The 10362-nt window shown below is 38.0% G+C and overlaps 1 pseudogene across 1 annotated transcript; it reads left to right on the top strand.

The window, feature by feature from the left end:
• Nucleotides 1-3598: 3598 nt before the first annotated feature.
• Nucleotides 3599-9991, top strand: LOC308630004 (CDK5 and ABL1 enzyme substrate 2-like; annotated as a pseudogene). The gene is made up of 2 exons: nucleotides 3599-3676; nucleotides 8913-9991. The product of its transcript is annotated as a CDK5 and ABL1 enzyme substrate 2-like (transcript).
• Nucleotides 9992-10362: the final 371 nt, after the last annotated feature.

Here is a 10362-nt window from a genome sequence, read left to right as displayed (position 1 = left end):
AAACATGAGCAGATAGAACAAAGAATTCCCCAATACTCCCTGCCCCTCCATCCCCACATCTTGTTCTCCTTGTTTTTAATGACTTGCATTAGTGTGGTACACTTGCTACAGTTAACGAACCAATCTCGATACATTATTATTAACTAACATCCATCATTTATTCAAATTTCCTTAGTATTAACCTAATGTCTCTTTTCTGTTTTAGGATCAGTATAACACATTACATTTCATTGTTATATCTCCTCAGGCTTCTCTTGATTGTGATAGTTTCTCATATTTTCTTTGTTTCCAATGACTTTGACAATTTTGTCGAGTACTGTTTAGATATTTTGCATTATATCCCTTAATTGGGATTTGTCTGATAATTTTCTCATAGTTAGACCGGGGCTATGGATTTTGGAGAGGAAAACTGCAGAGGTAAAATGCCATTCTCATCACATCATATCAAGGATCTACACTATCAACATGACGTATGGCTGTTGCTGTTGACCTTGATCACCTGGCTGAGTTATTGTTGTCAGATTTCTCCACTGTGAAGTTCCTCCTATTGCTTTCCTACTTGTACTCCTTGAAATAAAGTTGCTGTGCACAGCATCCTCCTTGAGGATGAAATATCTATATAAATTATTTGGAATCCTTCTACAGACGAAATTTGTTTATTCTCCCCCACTGATTCTTTTTTTTTTTTTGTGGCTGCTTTGGGTCTTCGTTGCTGTGCGCAGGCTTTCTCTAGTTGCGGTGAGCGGGGGCTACTCTCCATTGCAGTGGCTTCTCTTGTTGCGGAGCACAGGCTCTAGGTGCATGGGCTTCAGTAGTTGTGGCACGTGGGCTCAGTAGTTGTAGATCGTAGGCTCTAGAGCGCAGGCTCAGTAGTTGTGGCACACGGGTTTAGTTGTTCTGCAGCATGCGGGATCTTCCCGGACCAGGGCTCAAACCCGTGTCCCCTGCATTAGCAGGCAGATTCTTAACCACTGGGCCACCAGGGAAGTCCCTCCCCCACTGATTCTTAAATTGATTAATTAAATAATTTCACTGTGGACTTATAGCTATTTATTCTGTACTATGGGTTGTAAGCCAATTCTATTTCATTGATCTTGATGCTTAGATTTTTCCATTTTTGGCCCCTTTGAGTTCTTTCATTTGGGTCCTTTGTTCCTTTGACATTTCCTCATCATTGTGCTTTGTTTGTTTGTTTGAGTACAGTACTTCCTTACATTCTGGCATTACAAGATGTTCCAGGTTTATTTTGTGTTTAATTTTGCTTAAATCAGTACTTTTGACAATGTGACTGCCTAATACCTATTAATATTTTAGTTAAAACATATAGTAAACACTTAGTATGTGCTAAGTGCTTTGTTGCATGCTCGGTGTAATGCTATTTATTTTTATATCTAAGCAGGTAATGATCATCTTGATTATCACTCACATTTTTAAGCTCCTTTGCTTTTTACAAAGCTCCCCTCCACCATACATTGGCTCATTTTTTAACCTCACACAATTTTTCTATGATAGATATAGTAGGAGTTAATTATGATATCTATTTCACAGATGAAGAATCTGATCTAGACTTTTAATAGATATTTTAAGGGAGAAATGAAACTCTAGTTTATTTTAGTGAGTGCAGCCTCTTCTGAATGCATGCAGCCATTTGTTCAGATTCCCTCTTAATAAATTTTACAGAGATTTTTCCTGATTAATGCAACATTGTGAGTACAATGAATTTATGTTTTGTTCTCTTACAGATTTATTCTTCATTTCCCTTCTCATTCCGAGCCATGAAAATAATAGAAAGATTTAGTTACATAAAGCCTTGGCTTATTTCAGTTTACTTCAGAATATGATGATGTAAATTGGAGAAAACTCTATGGAATATATTATGATTGTTCCCTTTTTTTTTTTTTTTTTTTTTTTTTTTTTTCTTTTTGCGGTATGCGGGCCTCTCACTGTTGTGGCCTCTCCCGTTGCGGAGCACAGGCTCCGGACGCGCAGGCCCAGCGGCCATGGCTCACGGGCCCAGCCGCTCCGCGGCATATGGGATCCTCCCAGACCGGGGCACGAACCCGTATCCCCTGCATCGGCAGGCGGACTCTCAACCACTGCGCCACCAGGGAGGCCCCGATTGTTCCCTTTTTAAGCATAAAATTTTCTAAGAAGTGAAATAAAATTCCAGCATCACAATAAGTAAAATATTTGATGTAAACTAAGAATGTCAATAAACTTGTGAGTTATGGCACCAAATATGTTTTGGCAAACACAATTCTGTAGAGACTTTAAAGATTTTAGTACAGTTCTTGTCTTGTAAAATATGAATGCATCACTTTATGGTGAACTTATGATGTTGCAATAATCTCCTTTCAAATGTCTTACTTTGGAAGGAGCTTGACTTAATTTTTTGTCTCTCTCTCTTTTTTTTTGATATAGGTTCTATAACTTCATGCATAGCTCATATGTTTTCTTATAGGATTCTATTTGATGGACTTTGAAATTACAGATCATGATCTTCCTTTTACTCAGAGGCAAACCCTTTCTTTACTCTGCACTGCACTCTAGTGTTTGCTTGTTGGCATCCAGGGAGAGTGCTGAGGTGTGAGTTTTACTACATTGACTTGTACAATGAATAGCTTCAGAGAAGCATTAGGGAATATTCTGTGAAGAGTGCATAGCTCAACTCTATAGGCTCTAGCTGAGCTGTCCCACTGAGCTATAGATAAAAGATGACCACATTTAGACACTTTAATTGAACTGCTTTTGGCTTTCTCCAGGTTTTATGAGAAAAGGGTCTTACAATACTCAGAAGTAAAAACTATGCTCTCTCCATGTTCAGAATGCTGAAACTGAGTGTTATCTCAAGTGGAAATATTTTGAACTACGTTTAAGGTTGGTTTGTTTGTCACTTCAAATAGCCTTCCAGAACCACTATCTTTTGGAGGCTCCATTCATTTTTCCTGCTAGTTTTTGACCTGATTTAAGGGGAATGGCAATATATGGAAATCTACCCTTCCATTATCATGCTTATATTTGGAGCATCATGGATATGTGCTAGGTGATTCTTCATAGGGACACACTTTTTGGAATAAAGCTGAAACCTTATGCTAGAAACAATTTTTCTACTGAAGAATCTGTGACATGTTTGTAGGAACAAACCTGGGCAAACCATAAATGTGATAGGTAAAAAGCAGAGTCAGATTTGCAGGTCAGGTTTATCAACACAATGAACTGGGTGATTTCTTGACATATGACAAACTCATTTACTGTTTGTCCAGGAAACAATCTGACATTTTCCCAGGGATCTTACGTGCATTTTAAAAGATTTAAGTAATATATGGCCAGAGCATTCAGTGTCAGTAGTTGCAGAAGATTAATCAGTTTTGGAGGTAACATCTAATCTATTCAAGGGATTTAATTCATCAAAATTTATTGATCTCCAACTATGTGCCATATGCCTTCCATGAGGTAGAGGATATGAATAATCTGTTTTCAAAGGACCCAGAGTCTTTTCATAAAAAATATTAAAATAATAATTCAAGGGAGATTATTAGTATAATAGTAATCAAAGTAAATCTATCAGAAGAGTGACTATTTCCAACTAGGAATCAAAATGGCTCCACAGAGGAGAGAAAGTGTTATTTATAAAGTTCCAACTTTACGTAGTCCACATAACAATGGTATGATGCTGGTATGATCCCCATTTTACATGAAAGAAAATGAACCTAGAAAAGTTAAGTACTTGCCTAGTGTCATAAAATTATGCCAGATATTTAAAAAGGAGTTGAGGCTAAATAACGAGTTACAAACAGGTGCATTGTACTTTTCTCTCTGCCATGTGTGTTTAAAATTATACATAATTTTACATATACACTGTTGGTAAGAATAATTCCAAAACCTCTTTCTCTTTTCAACTAACCATTATCAGGGTCCAAAAATAGAGATGGCAAACCAGCCTATAAAATTGTTATTATTATATCCCTTTTACATAAGAGAAAATGGGGGCTTAAAATGTGTTAAGTGACTTGCTTGGTATTAAGCAAACAAACGGTGGATCCAGAATTTGTGTGTGGGTCTTTTTTAACCTTTTTATTATGGATATCTATCTATCTATCTATCTATCTATCTATATATATATATATATCTTTTCTTTTTTAAAAGCTTGTGTTATAAACACTTAACATGAGATCTACCCCATTAAAATTTTTTTAAATGCCTAATACAGTACTGTTAACTATGGGTACAATGTTGTACAGCAGGTATCTAGAACATTTGTATCTTGCTTAACTGAAATTTTATGCCTGTTGATGATCAATTCCCCACTGCCACCTCTCTGCAGTCCCTGGTCACCACTATTCCACTTTGATTCCAGGAATTTGACAATTTTAGAGACTTCATATGAGGGGGATCATGCATGTCCTTCTGTGACTAGCTTGTTTCAATTAGCACGATGTCCTCCAGTTTCATCCATATTGTTGCATATAGCAGGATTTCCTTCTCCTTTAAGGTTGAATAATATCCCATTGTATGTATATGCCACATTTTCTTTATCCATTTATCCATAGATAGACTTTTAGGTTATTTCCACATTTTGGCTATTATGAATAATGCTGCAATGAACATGGGAACTCATATATATCTGTGAGATCTTGATTTTAATTATTTTGGTTAAATCCCAGAAATGGGATTGCTGGATCATATGGTAGTTTTATTTTTAAATTTTTTTGAGGAAACTTCATATTATTTTCCATAGCAGCTGCATCAATTTACATTCCCACCAGTAGTGTATTGTGGGTAATTTTAAGGACTCATTGTAGACAGAAAAGTACAGTGCCTCTGCATGTACCCATTATTCAGCCCCAACACTCGTTAGCTCACAGCCACACTTGCATTTAATGAAACTTCCTTTACGTCTCTGCCTACCGAATTGTTTTGAAGCAAAAACCGTACATAATATTTCACGCATAAATATTTGAGTATGTGTCTCTGAAAGAAAAAAACTCTTGTTAATGAACCCAGTCATGGTGCCATTTTCATACATAAGAAGACCTAGTCATGTCTTAGATCATCAAATATCTAGTCAGTATTTTCTCATACATGTTTTATTTTATTTTTGTTTGTTTATAGATATTATGTTGCTGGTTTGTTCTAATTGGATTGCAACAGGGTGCACCACTGCATTCTCTTGGTACATCTCATGGATATTTTAATTTCATAGGCTACCTTAACTTATATTTAAAAATTTTTGAAATTGATCTGTTGAAAAAATTGAGTAATTTGTCTCATGAACTTTCCTGCTTTCTGGATATCGCTGATTGTACTCTCATTTTTTAAAGAAAACCTGTTTCTCTATTCCTCATGTATTTCCTGTACTGGTGGTTAGATCAGGAGGCCGGATCCATATTTAGGTTACATTTTTGGTAAGACTACTTCATAAATGGTGTTCTAAACTTCCATCAAGAGAGGCATAATGTCCAGTTGTCTACTGCTGTGGCATTAGGTGCCACTGAGGATCATTTCCCAGATCCAGAGTTTACTTTGGGGTTTGCAAAATGGTAATATTCCAATTATGTAATTACATCTTTATATGTTAGTTGGAATACTTCCATAGACAGATTTTTTTCTCATCAACTTTTGAATACCCTGAGGTATAGTTCTTACTATAAAAACAAGTAATCTGTATGATTCTTTCCCTTTATTTATCAGTTTTTAGAACATGGAGTTGGTTTCCTAGCATCCTCCAAAGGTGATCTTTTTTTAAAACATGATCATTGGAATTCCTGGATTGATTTCAACCCACTGATGTTTTTACTCTTATTGATGCTGAGGATGACTCATCTTTGTGCAGTGGGAGCCACTTCAAGATGTTTCATGAGTCCTTTTGACACTATTCCAATAATTTTTTTTATAACTTCCTTGCTTTCTGGTATGACAAAATACTAAGATTCATCTTGTAAATTGCCTGCCCCTGACTTTTTTTCTTTTCTTTCTTTCTTTTTTTTTTTTTTGCGGTACGCGGGCCTCTCACTGCTGTGGCCTCTCCTGTTGCGGAGCACAGGCTCCGGACGCGCAGGCTCAGCGGCCATGGCTCATGGGCCCAGCCGCTCCACGGCATTGTGGGATCTTCCCAGACCGGGGCACGAGCCCGTGTCCCCTGCATCGGCAGGCGGACTCTCAACCACTGCGCCACCAGGGAAGCCCGCCCCTGACTTTTATATCTGTCTCCTTTACATGTTACCTCTCATCACATATAAGTAATAATTTTATTTAAATATAGCTTAATCTCCCATTGTATGTGCATGTATACACACACATATATACACGCACAGACTCCCTTTTTTCAGATAAATGGTAATACAATATATAGTATACATATTGCTTATACTACTTGCTGTTTTCATTTAACAATATATCCTGGAGATCACATATTAGAAAGTACTTTTTTTTTTTTTTTTAACCAGCTGTATGGTGCTCCATAGTAAGTATCTCGAAGTTAATTCAATTCATCATGTATTAATGGACATTTAGGTTGTTTCTAGTATTTACTTTTTTAAATCATGCAGTAAATATCCATGTGTATACATATTTTCATGTAGAGAAGGGGAAAACATAAAAACATATGTAGAATCATTAAATAATGCCAAATTGCCCTCCATTGGGTTCATAACATTCTGCATTCTTTTTAGAAACATATACGTGCCTGTTTCCTCTTAGTCTTACCAACTAAATATGTGATCACACTATTGATTTTTTGTCATTGTGATAAATAAGATATATCTGTGTAATATTAATTTGTATTTCTCTTATTATGAGCTATTTTTTTTAAAATTATGAGACATATAGAGTCCTAAACATATGAGAAACTGCATTGCCTGTACTGCCTTTTCTGGAAACTATCTACTCACGTCTTTAGCCTGTTTTTCTTTTTTTTTTTAAACATCTTTATTGGAGTATAATTGCTTTACAATGGTGTGCTAGTTTCTGCTTTATAACAAAGTGAATCAGCTATACATATACATATATCCCCATATCTCTTCCCTCTTGCGTCTCCCTCCCTCCCACGCTCCCTATCCCATTCCTCTAGGTGGTCACAAAGCACTGAGCTGATCTCCCTGTGCAATGCGGCTGCTTCCCACTAGCTATCTATTTTACATTTGGTAGTGTATATATGTCCATGCCACTCTCTCACTTCGTCCCAGCTTACCCTTCCCCCTCTCTGTGTCCTCAGGTCCATTCTCTACATCTGCATCTTTATTCCTGTCCTAGCCCTAGGTTCTTCAGAACAATTTTTTTTTTTTTAGATTCCGTATATACATGTTAGCATATGGTATTTTTTTTCTCTTTCTGACTTACTTTACTCTGTATGACAGACTCTAGGTCCACCACCTCACTACAGATAACTCAATTTCACTTTTTTTTTATGGCTGATTAATATCCCATTGTATATATGTGCCACATCTTCTTTATCCATTCATCTGATGATGGACACTTAGGTTGCTTCCATGTCCTGTCTAGCCTCTTTTTTAAATTGCATTGTTGTTATTTTAATTTTGCTTATGAAGTTGTATTTGCCATGCATTTTTTTTTTTTTTTTTTTTTTGGCTGTGCTACTATGCAGCATGCGGGATCTTAGTTCCTCTACCAGGGGTCGAACCCATGCCCCCCCAGTGGAAGTGTGGAGTCCTAAGCACTGGACCACCAGAGAAGTCCCTGCCATGCATGTTTAATCTTAATGTAGTCAAATTTATTAATGATTTTCCCTACTGCTTCAATATTTTGAGTGGGAAGAGAATTTTCCTTGCCTTTCGGTTATAAAGAAATTCAGAAATATTTGTACTTGTGTAATTTCATTTTTTATATTTTAGTTTCTAATTCCTTTAGAATTTTCACTGATTTCTGGTGTCAGAAATGAATTCAATTTCTATTATTTTCATGTACTTATCCAGTTATCCCAGCACCATTTATTAAAGTGCCCATATTTCCCACTTGATTTGTGACTTCACCTTTGTTGAATACTACCAGCAATTGCATATGTTTCTGGAGTCACTATTCTTTCTTATTGACCTGCCTGGCTACTCATATGCCAACACCACACTGTGTTGATTATAGAGACCTTAGGATATGCTTATATATCTAATTGGGCCAGCAATCCCCTTGCCTCACTGTTGCTCTTCTTTTTCAAGTGAATGTAGGTCTTTGAACACCAAATTCAATTCAATTTCTTTTCACTAGACTCTACTTCCTTCAGTAAGATATCACAAAAACAGAATGTTTAGACTCTTTTAAATAGGAAAATAGGAAAGTAAACCTGTGAAAGAATTTGATGACGAAAATGGGTCAAGAATAATTTTGTTTTTGGTATTTGTTTTAATTAAAAGACTAAGAAGAACCAAGCCTACTGAGTCCACTTAGTTTTTTTTGTCTTCTATAGATCCCCTTAGAGAAGTGATGTATTATCCTGATTTAGCAATCAAAATTTCCATCGTGTGGATCCCTTGATTAGGTCTGATTTTGTTTGAAAACACTAGAAGAATTAAGATTTATTAGTGATAACACCCTTCTAACACCTGGCAGTAAAGCCCTGGATATCTGTGTAAGATCCAAAGCATGGTGATGTGGTTGCTATGTTGGAATATATTGGAGGGTGTGTGTATGTGTGTGTGTGTGTGTGTGCACACGTTCTTCACCACTATTCACTAGAATAACATGAGGTTTAACGTTCATATTGTCAGTCTCAAAAATTCAAAGATATTTCTTAACATGGTAATCTGAGGGGAGAAAACAATAATTATAATGTGTGGAGATCCTGAAGTCTGACAGTTGTAGCTGCAAAGAATTTTACTAAGGGACTATTTGAGCAAAATGTTGGGTTGTCAGGTTGAGCATTATTGTCATAAGTGATCCTGTTTTTAAAAGCTTGATTTTAGGTGGCAGGTGGCCATTGGGCTCAGTCGGAGGATGGCTGCGGCCATGGCAGGTGGATCCCCGGGCCAGTCCCCTGGCCCTGCTGTCTGGACTGCATCACAGGCACTGCAGAGGTGAGGGGACTCGTGGTGCCGCCAGGCTGTGCTCTTCTTCCTCAACAACATCTCCCTGGACGGGCTGCCCTTGAGTTTCTGGAAGACATGGTGGGATGTGCCTCCCTTCAAAGAACCAAACATACATCTGGATCCCCAAGACACAAAGGCCCGAATAAGTCTCACTTCATCAATAATATGAGGCAGTACAACACCAGGAACAGCAGGATTATGTTCATCTGAGCCAAGCAGTCCCTGTGTGCAGCCTTCTCTGTCTTGCCCTGTGGAGAAGGCCTGCGTGTCAGTGACCTGAGGGTGGACAGCCAGAAGCAGAGGCATCCGTCCGGTGACGTTTCCATGTCTTCTGAGATGGTCTTCCAGTTGGAAGACTTTGAGCTCGGGGCAGAGGGAAAGGTTGTGTCTTACCAAGATCTGTACCCCACCAACACCCTGGTCATGCTCAAGCTGGCCCACTGCCTCAGCCCTGACCCAGAGTGCCTCGTGCTCTGCTGGGGTCCAGATGCAAACCTGTCCTGACCAGGGCGGCACCAGCTGGCTCAGAAATAGGGGCCAATGTGGGGGATGCCCTGGAGTACAATCCCAGCCTCCTGGCTGACCTTCAGTGACCCTGCAGCAAGCACGTCCTCATCTTCACAGCCTACATGATCACAGTGATAGAGTATGTGAAGCCCTCCCACCTCAAGAAGGACATGAAGGAGACCTTCTGGGAGGAGTTCCTGCACATCAAGCTGATGCTGAGCAAAATTAGGAGTTTAAAATGAGAGATGCAGAACTTGTCCCAGGAGTGTGTTTTGGAGCCTGTGACAGTGCCAATGGCCTATGTGTACTTTAAGAAGCTGGTCCTGCAGGGCAAACATAACAAGGAGAACTGCAAGCTGCTGAAGAAACAGCAGATGAAGGAGCAAGGTAAAAGCCCACCAGACCAAACAAATAAAGAGGAAATAGGTAGTCTACCTGAAAAAGAATGATGGAAATGATGATCCAAAATAATCTTGGAAATAGAATGGAGAAAATACAAGAAACATTTTAAAAGGACCTAGAAGAACTAAACAGCAAACAAGCAATGATAAACAACACAATAAATGAAATTAAAAGTTCTCTAGAAGGAATAAATAGCAGAATAACAGGCAGAAGAACGGGTAAGTGACCTGGAAGATAAATAGTGGAAATAACTACCGCAGACAGAATAAAGAAAAAAGAATGAAAAGATTTGAGAACAGTCTCAGAGACCTCTGGGACAACATTAAATGCACGAACATTCGATTATAGAGGTCCCAGAAGAAGAAGAGAAAAAGAAAGGCACTGAGAAAATATTTGAAGAGATTATAGTTGAAAACTT

The sequence above is a fragment of the Mesoplodon bidens genome (genome assembly GCF_964165515.1).
Source record: "Mesoplodon bidens genome assembly, chromosome: 16".
Lineage (NCBI taxonomy): Eukaryota > Metazoa > Chordata > Mammalia > Artiodactyla > Ziphiidae > Mesoplodon > Mesoplodon bidens.
Note: the sequence above shows the minus strand (reverse complement) of the source record. Positions and strands in the feature narration are given on the sequence as shown.